Below are 16774 nucleotides of genomic sequence, written 5' to 3'. Positions count from 1 at the left end.
TTAAGATAATATTTAAATAATTAAAATAAGTTGAGTAAATGCGTATCCGCTGCATGGAATAGTTAAGTGATATTCCAAGTAATCTGATTCACCAGTAATGAGTTGATACTGTAGATTGTGAGTTTTGCAGTTAAAATGAAAATAATTGATAATTATTGTGTAAATTAGTTTTGCCCTTTATGGAAAAGTTAATGAATTCAATAAGTAAGTATATGACCATAGTCATATATTTTTATTTTTCAATTTTTTTTTTTTTGGCAAACTGCAAAATTGGTTTATTCTTTTCCCAAGCCGAGTTATGTTCATTTAATGGCACACCAATTCGGTTAATTATTCAGCATACATTCTGGGGTCCATTTGATTCATTCATTCATCCCGGCGATTCATGGGTTATTTAACTGCATGCATTTGCATTCATTTCGCTGTGCCATCTACAAATGGTCAAAGTCTTGCGGAAGCTTATGCCATATATGTTAGCCAGCTGTTCGCGTCTTCTCCTTCTCCTTCGACCAACTTCTGCACTCCAGTGCTTCAGTGCCTCTTATTCCACCTCCCGCACCACTGACTTATAGGGCGGCATTTAAGTCGAAATTTATGGGTTTTTAAACGCCCACCCTTCCTCCATAAGATGTGGAAAAGGGGATGGGGCGGGGGAATCGCAGAAAGACGTGGGCTCAAGGGAGTGCAGATCGTTCTAGCCCCAAGCAATTATATTTACATATTCAATTCAATTTGTTTTGCGAAAATTGTCCAGAAACGAACGTACACAAAACTCGGACTTGGACTTGGGCACTGCCAATGCAATTATTTCATGCATTTCCCCCGCCAAATCACCCTCGCCGGCCAGTGATTATAGAGCTCGGAACGTGGCCATTACCAGCGATATTAAACCAGCCCAACACGAGCTGCAAATGGCCAAATGAAAACCGAGAATCGTTGCCACACAGCGAAAACGAGACGAGATTAACCCCAGTATTTACAGATCGAAATTACTTAATAATTCTTTCTTTTTTTTTTTCAATACAATAATTATTTATATATATTTTATCTGTGTCTGTGTCTAACTTATCAAACTCAACCTTAATGCTTTTTAGACAAAGTGGAGAAATTCATGCAGCTTTAATCCTTTTGAATGTACAACCTTACAAGTATATAAGCAATTTTCCGCAGTGCATAGAGACTTTGGAATGGGAAATGGCAAACGATATAGCCGGGGCATCGAATTCTCCGCGGGCCAGTGCCAAATGTTGCCGGTTGCCGGCGTGTCCGATTGCAGGGCAACATCAGCAACATCGACAGCGACATCAGCAGCAACAGCAACACACAGCAACACACAGCAGCAGCAACAACACTAAACAGCGACAACAAATGTCCTGTATGCTGTATGAAATAGGTGGCAAAGACAGCGAAGAATGCCCGCTGATGTTGCTGTTTTCAACTGCGATCCCCCTCGAAGCGCACGACAGCAACAACGGCAACAACTGCGACAGCGACAAGAGCAACTGCAACAAGAGCAGCAGCAGCAGCAGCAGCAACAGCAACAGCAGCAACATCAGCAACCCGCAGCATCGCCAGCAGCAACTCAACGGGAGCCAAAATAAAAATTGTCGTTGCTCCCCAGCTGCAACTTGTGTTGCATATTCTGCTGCAGCAGCAGCAGCAACATCTGCGATTGCTCTCGTTTTGCATGCCTCAGGAAAAAAAAAAAAAATAGGAAGGAATAGGGCAGGATTAATGTCTAAAAGACAGACCAGACAATGCGACACAAGTCCAAGTAAAAACCTTAAATTACTTGGTACTGATTTTCAAAGAGTTTGCATAGACCAGGCTTTGGAAATTGTAGCCAGACGGATATTGAAGGACCAATCAATTCAACATATATAGAATAACAGCTCTTCGCTCCATCGGTTGTTATAATTAGGAATATTTTGTACGAAAAGATTTAAGAAAATTATAAGACCACATAACCGCTGAATACCCGAATGATTTTTTTGTTTCTCTAAGGTGCTATGCTATTGTATACATTAAATAAGTTAGTACCGATTTACAAAAAAAGATTGCACATACCATGGTTTTAAAGACGTTTATTGAGAGACCAATAAATTCAAAATATACAGAACAATAGCTCATAATTCAGTTGTTATGATTTAAAAGGTCATTATAAACAGACGATTATTGTAATAAAGGATTTGATAAAACTTTGGAACCACATAACAGCTTAATTTATAACAGCTTATGATTTGTATACTTCACTGAGACTTTAGCGATGCTATCGTTTTTTTTTTTTCTTAGGATTTAATCCTAGCCCAACCCCTAAGCAAACAAAGTGCATTTGGCAAAAAAAAAAAAAAAAAAAAAAAAGGAAGCTGGGGCTCCAACAGAAGCCAATTACGAGGGCAGTGGAGATGGATCGAGATCTGGGGGCCCAGATAAAAGTCCAGATTGGCCTGGACATCTCCGGCTGTTGACGTCATTGTGTTTTGTACTGCATTTAGTTATTTTACGTTCTTGGGTTCTGCGAAAGAATTGCAATTGGCCCCGGCCGATTACCAGCTCACGAATCTCGTTATTTATAGTTGTGGTGTTGGGTTTATTTTTGGCCTCCCTTTTTGCGGCCTTGACCATTTCTAATTTGAGGGGCCTGGCATTAAGGGCTCATCATTTCTGTGATTTGCCTACTGCAATTATAGAATCCTCAAGGTTCATGAAGGTCGCCACCCCACAATGGCATTCTGTTATTTTTCTTCTTCTTTGTTTTTTTTTTTTTTTGTTTTGTTGTTTTGTTGTTTTGTGCTGCGAATGGTGGTAATTATATGGATATGGATGGGAGTCGTCGTCATCGTCGTGGTCGAAGATCGATGGACTGCAGTAGAGCTTCTCATCAGCTGGTGGCCATCACAAATGGTCAATGGTCAGTGCTCTGGCACGCCCCTTCGCCTCCTCTCTCTTAATTCTTCTTCTTTCTTGGTCTTTGGTCAATTCATGTGGCCAGTGGCGCGTACTTGGATTTAAGTTGGCTACCCGGTAATCAAGAAAATTTGCAGTTACCACGGACGAAGAGAGGAACAGGGGGATAGAAGCAAAGAATCAAAACGAATCGCATTGGAAAAGAGAAGAGAAGAGAAGAAAGATCTTCAAAAGGTTATCATTAGGCACGCTTACTTCTACCATCTTCTTCTTCTTCTTTTGTCCATTCTCATTCTTGTTTGGGACCCCTAATTACGCGAAAAGAGAAAAGCACAGAGAACGGCAATTGCATCATAAGCAGATACAAAAATATACATACATATGTACATATATAAGCATAATAACGAAAAGAAAACGAAGAACGGACCTTCTGATGATCACATCATTAGAGAGTGAAGGGGAAAACCACAACGCACGATGAAAGGTCAACGATAGTGGAGTTTTCTAATGACAATGACCAGTGAAAGTAGCCTGGTCAATTAGACAAAAAAAAAAACGAGAAATTTCCATTTCTTTTCAGTCAGAATAACCAGCTCCCACTCTACAGTCACAGTCACCATTACAGTCAAAGTCAAAGTCACAGTCACGGCATAACCAATTAAAAAGGAGATGAGCAGGAAACAGTAAATGCCAAATAATTGGTCATGCCAAATGCAATACGATTTGCCTGTCAATCAAAGGAATTTTTCATATCTCCAACGAGATCGAAGAAAAAGGGTGATGGGGGGGATGATCCGATCCCATCCTCGACCATTCACTTTGCACACGATGCTAAAGTAACCTCTGGAGTGCACACGATTTCTGGTTTTCAGTCACAGTCACTGTCAATAGCAAAGTGCCAACTTGGAAATGCAAACACTCACCGACAAAGGATTAACATATGAGACTCTGCGTTGGTTCTTATTTGAATACCCTGTATTTTTGTTGGGCATAAATGGTATATTGTATTGGGAAAAGGGCATTTACTTGACTAATGAGCTCCTAAAATTGCATAATATAACATCTTAAGATGTTTTATGCATTCACATACATTTAAAGTACGCTCTAATGAGAAAGTCAAAGGTTAGACTTTTTTTGAAATAAGATAAAAAATAAGATAATTTAGAGGGCCCAGCCACCTTTAAGACCCATTACAACTTTTCAACGTTCTCTTCTCGTTATGAGTGTGAACGGATGTCAGTCCGTCTGTCTGTGGGCCCTGTCTTTTGGTGTTTGCCTGTCCACTCGATCAATTGGCGCAAAAGGAAATGGGAAACAGCAAATATACACACACTCGCCCAGGAGAAACCTTTTCATTTAATGCAATTTGTTGCTGTTGTTGTCACAACACGCGAATGTGATGGTTACACAGAGAAAAGAAAAGGTCAAGTACATCGCTCATTTCCTATAAATGAGTGAATAATGTAAACAAGATTTGTATTTGACACATTTGGTAATGAAAAGAAAGGTAAAATGTCTTTTTTTTCCAATTGCAGCTACACTAACTTGGCACATCCTTATTGTTATTAAAATCCATTTTCATATAACAACATTAAATCACATCACATACATTTTTCTTTATGTGCAGAGAAAAAGGAGGGAGACAGAACACACTCAATCACTTAGCTGGTGGCAAAAAACCCCTTGCACCCCGACTCCTTCCTCATATTTCAAGCCACCTCTCTCGCCGCATTTTGCAATTATGTAATTTTCAATCATCGCTGGCTTAAAGATGCGCGCTGCGAAAACGTGCAGCCGACCAAAGTTGAAGCACCTGCCATGCACCATGCGTGCTGCAACACCCCTTTTCCTATTTATCATATATCAGTATATATATATATATATATATGTATATATACATTTATATATTTATGTGAAGTTTTTGTAATAGAAGTGCGAAGCAGCAATAATTGCTATCGAACAATGGAAGCGATGGCCGGCTTTTCCTCGGCCAGCTGGCTTTTCCCACTCGGAGTAGCTTCCACTTTTCTCAGGCTGCCGTTCTCATTCGCATTCGCATTCTCATTCCCATTCTCATCCTCAGGTGGTCAAACGTGCATTTGAGCCTGCTTCTAAACGAAAATATTAAAAGTTATAATTAAAAAAAAAATGTTAAGGCGAGAGAGAGAGAGAGAGAGAGAGAGACAGAGAGAGAGGCACTTGAGTGGCGAAATTAAATGGGACGCCAGATCATAGTGTTTTCCAGTGTGTTGGAAGAAAATTGCATCGAGGTTGCTTGAAAATCTTCTATACGCTTTTCAATTTGGAGCAGGCATTTTGCCCCAATCCACAAAATAAAGGCAATAGCGCCATCTATTAGTCCGCACATGTACTATTAAGAACCGTTACAAATCTAATCGAGTTGACACCCACTTAGTGATAGGAATCCAATGGGAAAAACCAGGCGGGGAAGTACTAAATTTGATCACCAGTATGATATGGCAGCTAGCGAAAAGTTAATAAAGAATTAAATGAAAGGAGTAGAAAAGTCTCGTTGTGGGTAGCCAAGATTGGAGTTCCCTTATAACTCGCCCACGATTAATAATTAGTTAATTTATTGATTATTTAGTTGCCTATAAGTCCTCGAAAGATACCTATGATGTTGTCGTACTTACAGGTTAAATGAGGTAAGAATAGAGTTTTTTTTTTGTGTAGTTAAAGATCGAAGTAGTTTTATATTTAGCATATATTAAATCATTAGTTATGCAGAAATCTTGCCTATAAAACTTTTATTGTATTCCCAAGAATGAAGGATGAATAAATAAATACGATTTTTATACTATGCTAACTCTCAATGCAACGCAATTATTTTATATGTTAGATATTCTAAAAACCATTTTCTTTTAAATCAAATACGACGACTATAAAATATTTACCTCCGCAAATAAATAGGAATTGTTAAATCTAGGTCCATAGATCCTTGTTTAGAAGTGTGCATAATAATAGCACATAAAATCCAAGTTGGTCAACAAGAACAAGGCTAAGAGAAAGGTGCCGCTCCCAAAAAAAAAAAAAAAAAAAAAAAAAGAAAAATCTCGCGGACAATTTTCTTTGGGCATGTGAAAAATGGTTGCAGCTGTTTGGCTCTTTGTTTGTGTGTTTGGCGGCTGTTGCCCGTGTTGTTGGCATCTTGTGCTTTTTTGTTTTTGGTTAGAACCGGAAATTTATTGCATAACAAGTTGGCAGAAACGATATCCTCTTCTGGAGGAGCTGCCTCAAGGTTGTTGCAGCGCACACACACACACACCTAGCAACAGCAACAACATGTGGGGAGTTATTTGAAAGTGCTTGCCCCATCGACGATGCGGGCAACAAGATATGCAACACGGCAATCCAGGGTTTGGGGGGAGGGGGGATGGTAGAGGGGGTTCATGGGCGGGACTGCAAACGGGTGTGGCTCCAAACCTCCTGGTCAGCCGATGGAACGTGCAACATTCAACATTCAACAGAAAACGAAAAAGAAACCCAAACATTTCATAAATTCTTTGCCACGGCATAAATGTTTTGAATGTTGTTTTTTCTCTTTTTCTCTTTTTCTTGATTTTTTCTTCGCTCCAGATGCGTATCGAAGAGGGGGGAGGGGTTTACGGGGTTTATGGGGAAGACCTATAGGTCCTCGTCCACAGCCCCACTCCTTTTTGGCAGTTGTCTCATCAATCGCTCATTGTCAGTTGGCCAGAAAAGCACCGAAAGAAATTTAGCTCAACTAAAACATTATAATTCATTTACAGAATAGTTATGCAATAAATCTTTGAAAATATCCAATCAACATTTAAAATTTAAATTGAAATCAATAAATTGATAAAATAGGTGTCTTGTTCCAACCACCAACTTGGTTTGACTTATATACGATTTTTGTATATCCCTTATGCAATCAATCAGCTGTTCTGGTAATTTTGTAGCATTTTTTTGAACAGTGCAGCAAGAGACTTTTCGTTCCTGGAATCAGGATGGGATGGCGGGCACTTCGTACTCGGCTCTTTCGCGGAAGTTGGCCAACAAAAGCCATTAGCCAAAGAGCCAAAGAGAATGAGGATGGCTATGAGTTGGCCTGAAAGATGGAGATGGGAAGATCGGTTTGGTTTGGAGTTTATGTTTGTGTTTGGGTTCGGGGCAAGAGGCTGAGCGGCTGAGCGACTGAAACCCAAGATGAGGATGAGAATGAAGACGAGTAGAGGATTGGGGCTGGCAACAAAGAACAGGAGTCATTAGAGGCGCGTTTGAGGCCGCGGAATGTGACGGAGCCGAAGCCCGAGAAACTCTCTCTTGGAAGAACGAAGAACGAAGACTGAAGACTCCAAACTCCAAAAACAACAACAAGCATAAGCACAACCACAACTAATACTCCAACTTCATCTTCAACTTCAACTTCAACATCAAGTTTCAAGTGGCGGGCAAAAGAACGTTGCATGATTTATGGCAATTATGAGCAGCAACCTCTAGTTTTGCCACACCAGAGAAGAAATGATGACGAGAGGGGCGATGGGGCGAACTGCAAGTGCAGGCTTCAAAGTTTCAGCAATTAATTGCAATTGTGGGCCCTAAAATGTGGGCATGGTCAGGGAAATCAGCGCTGGAATGCCCGGCAAATGGAGGCAAAAACCAAACCAAACCAAACAAAACCGCTGCAGTCATCATGAGATGAGCTCAGATGAGGATCACCGACTAGTGGAATGCCAGTCAGAGTTCCGATCCGGAGAATCTCAAGTCCAGATAAATGAGAGGTGATCTTGGTGATGAGACTTCCTTAAGATCGCCCGGAGACCATAAAAAAGTGATACACTTCCACAAAAATATTCGAAAAGATTATATCGATTAAAAGATCTTAAAAAGTTGTTCTTAAGATCTGACTGATCAGATCAGTAAACGTATTAAACGTCTTCTAAAGTAAAAATATTTCATACTTAATATCTTCAAAAATTTCTAGAAGAGAAATTGAAAAGTTTATCTCGATGGCATTTTTTACAAATCACTGTAAAGCGTTTACTGCTGATGATCTGGGCAGGCTATCTTGTGAAACGATTGTTTAGTTCATCTAACTTCTTGTTTTTCACAAGTGCTTTGTGTGTCCTGGCATCACTGCCATAACATATATCTCCAATTACGAACAACATCTAACATTTCTGCATGATCATACCAGATCACTTTGTTGTAAGAATGGCTCCAACTTTTGTTGTAGGCCATCATCTCCCAGAGGACACTCCACATTCCCACACAATGAATCTTCCCGAGTCTTCTCACTGATCCGCCTCCAGATTGAAAGAGCCATTGCTCATCGATCACGGACTCAGAAAAAAAGAGATAGGAAACTGTCAGGCGGCATCATAATCGAGATTGTCCAGCGGATCGCATCGGCATCACTTTGTGGTTGACATCTCTGTTCTGCGTTCTGAGTTCTGCGTTCTCCGTTGTCTGTTCTCCATTTTGCAGGGGCTATGGCTATCTGTTGCATGTATTTTTAGCCATCTATCTTGCCGGCAAACGTCGGAGAACACGGCTCATTACAAGGAGCCCGACACTTGGCCAACAACTAGCAACAATCTGCATATGGATAACCCATTTGGGTGTGGACCTGGCGCTAGACATCCTCGGAATTACAATCGGCCGGCCGGCCGACCGGCTAGCCCTCATTAAAAATATTTGCAATTTAAAGAGGAAAACAAGAGGCACTTCTCCGTTCTGACCGCATCGGCCTATTTTTAAATGCAAAACTCGCGCCGTCGCACGACAAGACAATCAGGACATGGAAATAATTGAATGCGCCAGGCTGCAAGTGATGCTAAATAAATGGGAGGGGGTTTATTACACTGAAAAAGCTTCCAGATAAAGTACGATTAAGATATTTCCATTTTAAAATAAGACATTTTTGTATTGACACATGTCTCATTTTGCGGAACATCAATTAATTGCTTTGAAAAAAGATTAAAACTTTATGTTCTCAAGAAGATTTAATACAAATAGCTAAATCAATCTGGTTTTATATTTACGCTAGTGATTGTTACAAAATATACAACATTTTTAAGACATGGTTTTTTCTCCCAGTGCATTTGGCTTTAACTACACACACAGAAGCGAGTGGAATGGCAAATGGCAGCAGATGAAGATGACCAATTTGCTGCAACATGTGCAACGGCCAATCCCCGAGACCGATAAGCAAATGTAAACCAACGTGCCACAGTTGCCCCTTCTTGGCCACAATGTTGCTTAAGTGGCCCATTGTGGCTCATTTTGTAGTTTGTGCAATTTTAAGAACAACATTTAATTAAAGCCAGCGATGGTCAGGGGTTCTTGGGGGAGGAAGAACGTGACGTTCACTTGATCAAGTGACTCTAATGTGTGTGCTTCTATCTCCTCTTTGTTTCCTTCTTGCATATTTTCTGCGAGTGTCCCACGAGTAAATCTTTGTCAGCAGAAAATTGTTTTCTATCTCAAGATTTAGATTGCAAATGTGACTTAGGAACCATGGTTTTGAAATATTTTTTTTTAATTATAAATATAACTTTTTTTAAATTAATTAAATTTAATAACATAAGTCTTAATTTATTTTTAGTTAATTTATTAATATATTGTATGTCAAAATAGTAAGAATAAAAAACTTGGTTAGCAACATTAAATTTTGTAAATTTGTTTAAAAAACTTTCTGTATCACAATATTAACTTAAAGAAATATTTAACTTTTAAGTTAAATAAGTTTAAGTTAATAAAATATTCCTTTTTTGACTTAACTGGCCATAAGAATAAAACCTTAACCATAATTGAGGGGTGAAAAACAAATGACTTAAGCAGCGAACTTGGTTGACCAAAAAAGTTCGAAATTCGAGTTAAAGATTGCGGATTAGTAGCAAGAGAGATACCGTAGCGATCCGTTCAGTTCAGTTCCGCTGCTAACTGTTCAATGCGATTAGGCCAAATTACCAACATTTTTCCAACAATTATGGGCTATTATTGGACCAATTAGATGCCCGCGAGCTCAAATGAAATGCGCAAACAAATTGAAATTGAAAGAAAGTCGAATGCAAATTTGTGCGTAGCAGGTGAGAAGAAGTTGAAGTTGAAGTCGAAGTCGAAGAGGAAGCGGCGGCATTGGTAGATAAACAAGCCAAACGAGAAGATGCGGGCTTACAGAGTACAGAACACAGAACACAGAATACAGGCCAGAGAATAGCGAAGATCGGGGAGGGAAGTGCTATTTGTTTAAGTTGGCTTTAACAGCTTGCGGACGTTCGCCGTTAGTTGACCTGGTTAACTGTCAGTGGAATGAGACGTAGATAGAGAAACCTGGCGGTGGGGCGGTGGATTTATACTATCCACAATTTGAATGCTCAAAATTTCAAACTGCCGGATGGCAAAAGGTCACAACCCTCCCGTTGAACCCACACACAAAAAAAGAGCCGAGGGTACTACACAGAATGGAAAACAACGCACGTACTTAGAAAAGATGATCAAAGGCTCTCTCGTCGGGATTCGGATTAGGAGGAGGCGTATTGGCAAGGCGGCGGGCCAGGGGCAGGAGGCGTGGCCAGGCACTGTCATTAGCCGGCCCTCAAAGCACTGGAGATGATCATGACGATAATGCTGTTTGCTCAATTCACTTCACTCTATAGCCTTTTGCTACACAGAAAAAAGATTTCAAGTCTAAAATTACATTTTAATAAAGACCTTAACTTTATTATTACAAATAATATAATAGTAGTTAAATATTTTATAAGGAATTTGCTTATTGAAAATATTTAGTATTCGTATTTCAAATAGTGTGGGAAATATTTTATAAAAATACTGCAATTGTTTATTATTAATAAAATTAATTTGTTTCCATTAATTTGGAACTATTTTATTCATGATTTCAGCCACATAATTTGTTAAAATTTTTATATTGGAATTTTACAATTTCTAGTACTACCTAATAGATAACTATTATATCCTATTTTTTTCTGTGTACCCTTATCCTATCTCTCTCATTTGGTTGCATGTTAATGACGCGCAATTGCAGGCTGCAACATCAGCAACATTGCCACAAAAAAACGCATTGGAATGCCAACAATGGCATCTTGGGTCCATTATCATCCACTGGACTCCACGTCTGTCGCATTAGCCGATTCTGTCAATTTAGTTGCGGCTTGTTATACGCCCACAAAACTAGAAAAAAAAAAAAAAAAAAATGGCACCACCTCCCATTTCTGCCCACTCTTTTCTTCTAGTGCGTGATTTATTGGATTTGTTTTGGTCATGTCTTATCATTTTTTTCCAGCCATGAGATGAGTGCTAATGATGATGCCTGCCTTATGGTTTCCCCCTGCAATTGACCTTTCCTTTGACGACTCTATCTTTGCCGCAATCTAGCTCTTTCCTCGCTACTTTCGTTGTTATCCATAAATGAGAAGCCAACTAAAATACCTGACTTGAGTCCCAATCGAACATCTCGCTAGTTATTTACTTTAATATGTAGTTATCTTTTATCGATATTACAAATCGAAATTTTAAATGTAATGTGCAAACTTTCTTTTTGATGAAATGGGAATTTGTGTAAAAAGTTTGTTCTTTAGTTGTGATATAATTATTTTTTGTTGTTTTTAGAATATCTTTGGGGTAATAAAATTATGAATTTATATTTTATCGATATTACATATCGATTTTACTAATATAATATGCAAGCTATCTATGCAAACTTTAGTTTTGATGAATGGTTAATTTATGTTATACCTAAGAAATTGAATTATTAGATTAATTTGTTGGTTTTTAATATTAAATTAATCTCTTTGGAGGTGATTAAGAACCACTTAGTAGCCTTAATCCCAAGATCAATCGAATAAATCGCCGGTTAACTGGTTAACAGTCTGCCACATGGGATCGATCAAACAATCGGCAGTAATTTTTCACCTGGGTGAAACTTTTCCACTTCTCGCTCAGGTGTCGAACGTCTTGGATGTGCGATTGGGAAAGTGCGTTGTGTGATCAGCGCCCCTTTTCTGTTCTGCCCCCATCGTCATCGAGCAGACTCTTCCGCCAAATCACACTCAATTGCAGTTGGAGTTGGAGAAGTTGGAGAGTCTGGTTGGTGCTGAGTCTGAGTTGGGAACGAGCAGTGGGAGCCCGAGTCGGGAAAGCGGTCACATAAAAAGTAGGCCAAGTTCTGGCCAACACACATACTTAATCGTACATACAGACACGTCGCTAGTGGCGGTTTGGGTTTTGGTTTTAGTTTTGGTTTGGGTTTGGGTTTTGGGAGCCATGTCAAAGACTCCGCTGTTTGGACCTGAATTTTAGTTGCAATCTCTCGGACTGGGGCATGCAAATCCGTTCAAATGCCGCAATTGGATGTGGGTCAGGCGGATATTCCATTTGGCTGGGTCCACTTGGGTCCGCCGATCTTAGACACTTGCTCCCCCGGTTCCCAGTTTTGCCACTTGAGGAAGAGGTGTTTGGGAAGTCGGTTGAATCAAACCAGTTACCCAGCCATCTCTCTTTCGTTCTTTCCAGTGCCTTTTCTCTACACAGAACATGCATTTTTGGAAGTATTTAAATTATCGTTTGACACTAAAAAAAAGATATTACATGGATAGTTACATTTTCTTTTTTTTACCCGGACAAGCCTTTAAATAGAACCCTTGTGGTTTCTCTTTTCAAAAAAAAAAATGTTAAGGCTGAATGTTTAAACAACATTTGGAAAAAGCTTTAGACATAAGATATCTTATGAATATTTGTATATGATCAATAACTATCTTTTTTTTTTCCGTGTATGACTCGTTTGTCACTTCTTCATCTCCTTTTAAAATGAGAAAATGAGTTTCTGCGGTTTCTGGGTTTGGTTTCCTTCTCGACTCGCTTTTTTTATGCCGCTGGTAATCATAATGATGAGAATGGAATCTCGCGTATTTATGCCAGGCATTAATCGGTTATAGGTGCCACAAAGCTGTACGCAGACACCAATTGAAGAGCAACTACTTAGAAAACTGGATGTGTAAGCGGGACTCGTTTAATGTGTAAACCATAAATCTGCAGTTTCAGTACCAACCTTTCATTCCAAGTTCTCCATGTTTATTACCTGTAATTTCACCTGCCTTGCGGTTAAAGTTAAAAGATGTTTACGCTTGAGCTGGTCCTAATTAATCGGTCGATTTAACGAGCTATTTTCGATTTTTATCTTAGTATTGCAATTATTTGAAAACTTTATATAAGAATATAAAATATATTCTCTATCAAAGAATATTAACATTTTTAATCGTTGAATAAGTTGAGTTTCGCTCAATATTATCGATTGATTCGATATACAAGTTTTCGTTTCTTAACGACTTAGTTTCTAACTAATCAAAATTATTAAAAAAAAAAAAAATAAGTTACATTTTTATTACTATATCACCATTTTCCGATTAACTCGATATACAGGAAACGCTGTTATCGATTCTCTTTTGCCTATCAACTGTCAATTGAACTTATTCTGTCACCGATTTCCTAAACTCTTTACTTTTGCTGTTCCAGTTTCAAACATTTTCACCTCAACTATTCGGTTTTCGTTTTTGTACTAATTGCCAACTAAATTTTTCAGCTATCCGGCTTCTTGTCTTTGCATTTTCGTTCACTTTTTGTTTGTCACTCGAATGTGGAGCGACCTAGCCCAAAATGCTCATTATGCACGATGCAGTGCCAACTGGGATAGCCCCTTGCCCCCCCATTTTTCCCCATTTTCCCCTCCGACTACGTGCCTTGTCAAAAGGTTTCAACTTTTTTTCCGCACATTTGTCGCTTGAGAACTTTTCATTTTCATTTCTCTTGGAGCAAAAATTTATTATGCGCGTCGCTGTGTTGGCACGACCTAAGACAATCTGGCCCACAGAAGACCTGTGTACCAAATTTCGAACCGAACCAAACCGAACCGAGAAACCACCTCATTCACATGCCACTCAGGCTCTTCTGACTTGGACTTGGATTTGGCGTCGGACATGAGGTGGAATGGGAATGGGAATTGGAGGTGATGGGAAGTGGGGAGTGGAGTGTGGGGTGGGAGGAGTAGCCGAGATCGTGGCACGCCGACATGTGACTGCGATCTCCAAGAGCTGTGACTTCGTGGCCACAGTGGTTCGCAAATCATTTCAAACCAAACTACAAACGAAAATTAAATAGTTGTTCTTTAAAAATCTTTTTAATGTCGTAAAGATCTAAAAAGCAACACGGCAAATTTTAAAAAATTACTCAGCATAGAGAAAATGAACTGCATATCAAAAATAAACAAAAAAAAATTTCAATTAATTGTATAATATGTATACAAAATAATTATTAATTCTATGATACCTACATATATATTTTTAAGCGATAAACAAATTGTATTTGCATGCTATTTTTGTTTTTGTCTGGTCATATATTACTCTGAATAAAACGAAACCGATACCACTGTACGGCCCCGCCATTATTGTTGTTGTCATAACAAATGCCAAATGAATATGGCCAAATACAACACCAACAATTGGCAATAGGCAGCAGCAAAAATGGCAGAATAGGAAGCCAATGGACAATGGCAATCGCCCTCCGCCCATTTTATTTATCACTTTTGTGGATATTCTTGACTTTGAGTCCGCGCACTCAAAATAAAAATGTCTTCCTAAAAGCCAACAATTTGCTGTTCAATTTGAAATCTACATATATAAATCATTATATAATTTATTTTTTAAGTTTTCCATCTTTTGATAGATAGATTTTAGATATCGATTTTTTAAACAGAGAATTATATCCGAAAAAGCTAAGAAATTTTCCCAATTTTGTCCTGTGTATGTTATATATATACATGTATGCCATAGATATACCGACATGCATGTTTCGTTTCGATTCGTGAAAACGTGCCCGACATGCAGAGAATTCAATAAATAAAATAAAATGAATCCGGTGAAAGCGAGAACTTTGTGGGACGGCAAAGGGGGCGAGGCAGAAGCAGAAGTCGTGTTGCTGCTAATAGCCTGCCCCACCGACCCCCCGAAACCACCCACCCACCACCAGCCCCTCCTCTTTTGGGCATTTTCCCATGGATCTCTTTTCGTATTTCTTAGTTTTTATGGTGCAAACGCGCCTCATGCCTTGCGAAAAAAAAATAATAAAAGCTGACTGTCATAAATCAATCGCAGAGAATAGTAAAAACGAAAAGAATTGAAGGATGCGGTCAAGAAAAATGTATGGAAACCATCCGACTAATTAAGAAAAAGACTAGCGAAAGCAAAACCTTTAAACGAAATGGAAATTTCTTTCAGCCAAACACAAATTTTTGCCTACCTGATTTGCTTTCGATTTCTTCTGGGTCTTCAACGTCTTCTTCTGAAAGTACAAATAGAAAATAATAATGAGCAAATTTGTATGTCAGTTGTTTGGTTAGGCAATAAAACATAGAAAATAGTTTGACAAATGAGGTAAAAAAAACGTTAGCACTTCATTTGCTGAATTCGAGTGAGGCATAAAAAGAGCATTCGTATATATAGTACATATATATATATAGATAGACCCGCATCTGGTTAAATTGCCGTTACTAGATGACACACGACACGTTTTTTTTTAATGGCAGAGGTGGTGTATACTTAGTTTTTGAGTTGCTTATGGGGGTATTACAAAAAAAAGAGCAGAAAAGAAAGACTTTTTGACCGTGACACAAAGATAAAAATTCAGAAGGCAGGAAAATGTAGAGAAGGCCCTAATTTGGTTGGCGCAAAGAAAGATCTCATTTAGAAGAGAGTTGTAGTGAGTGGGGAAAACGAGTGAAAGTTAAGTACTCTACATAGATCATCTTTAAACTCCGTTTCTTTGTTAAGGTAACCTTTATTATAGAAATAATAAGCTAAAACCTATAAAACAAGTAGTTTGGATTAAACAAACAGAATAATAAACAAAAGTTGTATATCAAATATAACTATTTCATGTTTTGTTGTAGAAAGAAAGTTAATCCTAAATCTAAAGTGGTTTGGTTTCTCATTAGTTTGAATGATTTTTTGTGGTTCTGGGCAATTGTAATCTTAGGCCGCTTCTTCGTGAACCCATTTATCCCAGTCTTTTGGCAGACTCATCTATATAAATAAAGCCCATCAATCTTGTGATCTAATCAAAACCCACCGATCGAAGCTCGTAGATCACACTAAATTTTTGTGGTTTGCTGCAGTTTCCTACGCCAATTTCTATATCTATACAGTTCTAACGGTAAGTCACAGCTCATCCATAACTATTTTGTGTTTTTTTATGTGTTTTTTTTTTTTTTACCACTTTTTCGATTGTTCCATCAGCGGGTAGAAAAGAAGTAGGAAAAAAAAACCGAAACTGAATTGCGTTCGCTCTGCATAAATTGCGGTCCAGGAAAGTCTCCCTCTGGCCAATCTTTTGGCCACTTTGCAAGTCTTTATAATAAACAAAAAGGAAAAAGAAAGAGAAAGAGAAAAAAAGAGCAGGGCAACGCCAAAGAAAAGAAAAATATGTTATGCATGGCAATTTTCCATTTTGAGGCCTCCGACTTTGTCTAATGTCATGTATTATCCGAGGTGAGGCGAAAAGAAGAATAAGCCATGTGTCCAGAAGGCCAGGTCCATTGTCTATTCTTGTTTTTACCTTTTTGTGGGCAGGGCGCTAGCCAAAAGTGAAATATTTCAAACACCAAGTCGTGTCGCATTCCCAGAGATCTTTAGGATCCCCCTCCCCTTTCCCCCTCTAAAACTCGTATCTTCAAGATGCAGATTGCTATTTGTTTCTTATCCATGCACCCATGCTGCTGGTGCCTTCTTCTTTCTGGTGTGTTTGCAGTGTCATCTTTGCTTGAGTAAACAGAGCAGCACAAATGGAGAAAGGGTTGCCGAGGAGATGAGAAGAG

At 38.8% G+C, this 16774-nt stretch overlaps 1 protein-coding gene across 1 annotated transcript in view; it reads right to left on the bottom strand.

The window, feature by feature from the left end:
* The window catches only part of LOC128265552 (uncharacterized), a 39817-nt gene that overhangs the window by 5029 nt on the left and 18014 nt on the right, over window positions 1-16774 (bottom strand). The window contains exon 3 of the mRNA XM_053001627.1: window positions 15202-15243. The gene's annotated coding sequence lies outside the window, so the exon portion shown is untranslated. The remainder of the gene's footprint in view (window positions 1-15201; window positions 15244-16774) is intronic.

The sequence above is a fragment of the Drosophila gunungcola genome, unplaced genomic scaffold (genome assembly GCF_025200985.1).
Source record: "Drosophila gunungcola strain Sukarami unplaced genomic scaffold, Dgunungcola_SK_2 000134F, whole genome shotgun sequence".
In the NCBI taxonomy this organism is placed as follows: Eukaryota; Metazoa; Arthropoda; class Insecta; order Diptera; family Drosophilidae; genus Drosophila; species Drosophila gunungcola.
Note: the sequence above shows the minus strand (reverse complement) of the source record. Positions and strands in the feature narration are given on the sequence as shown.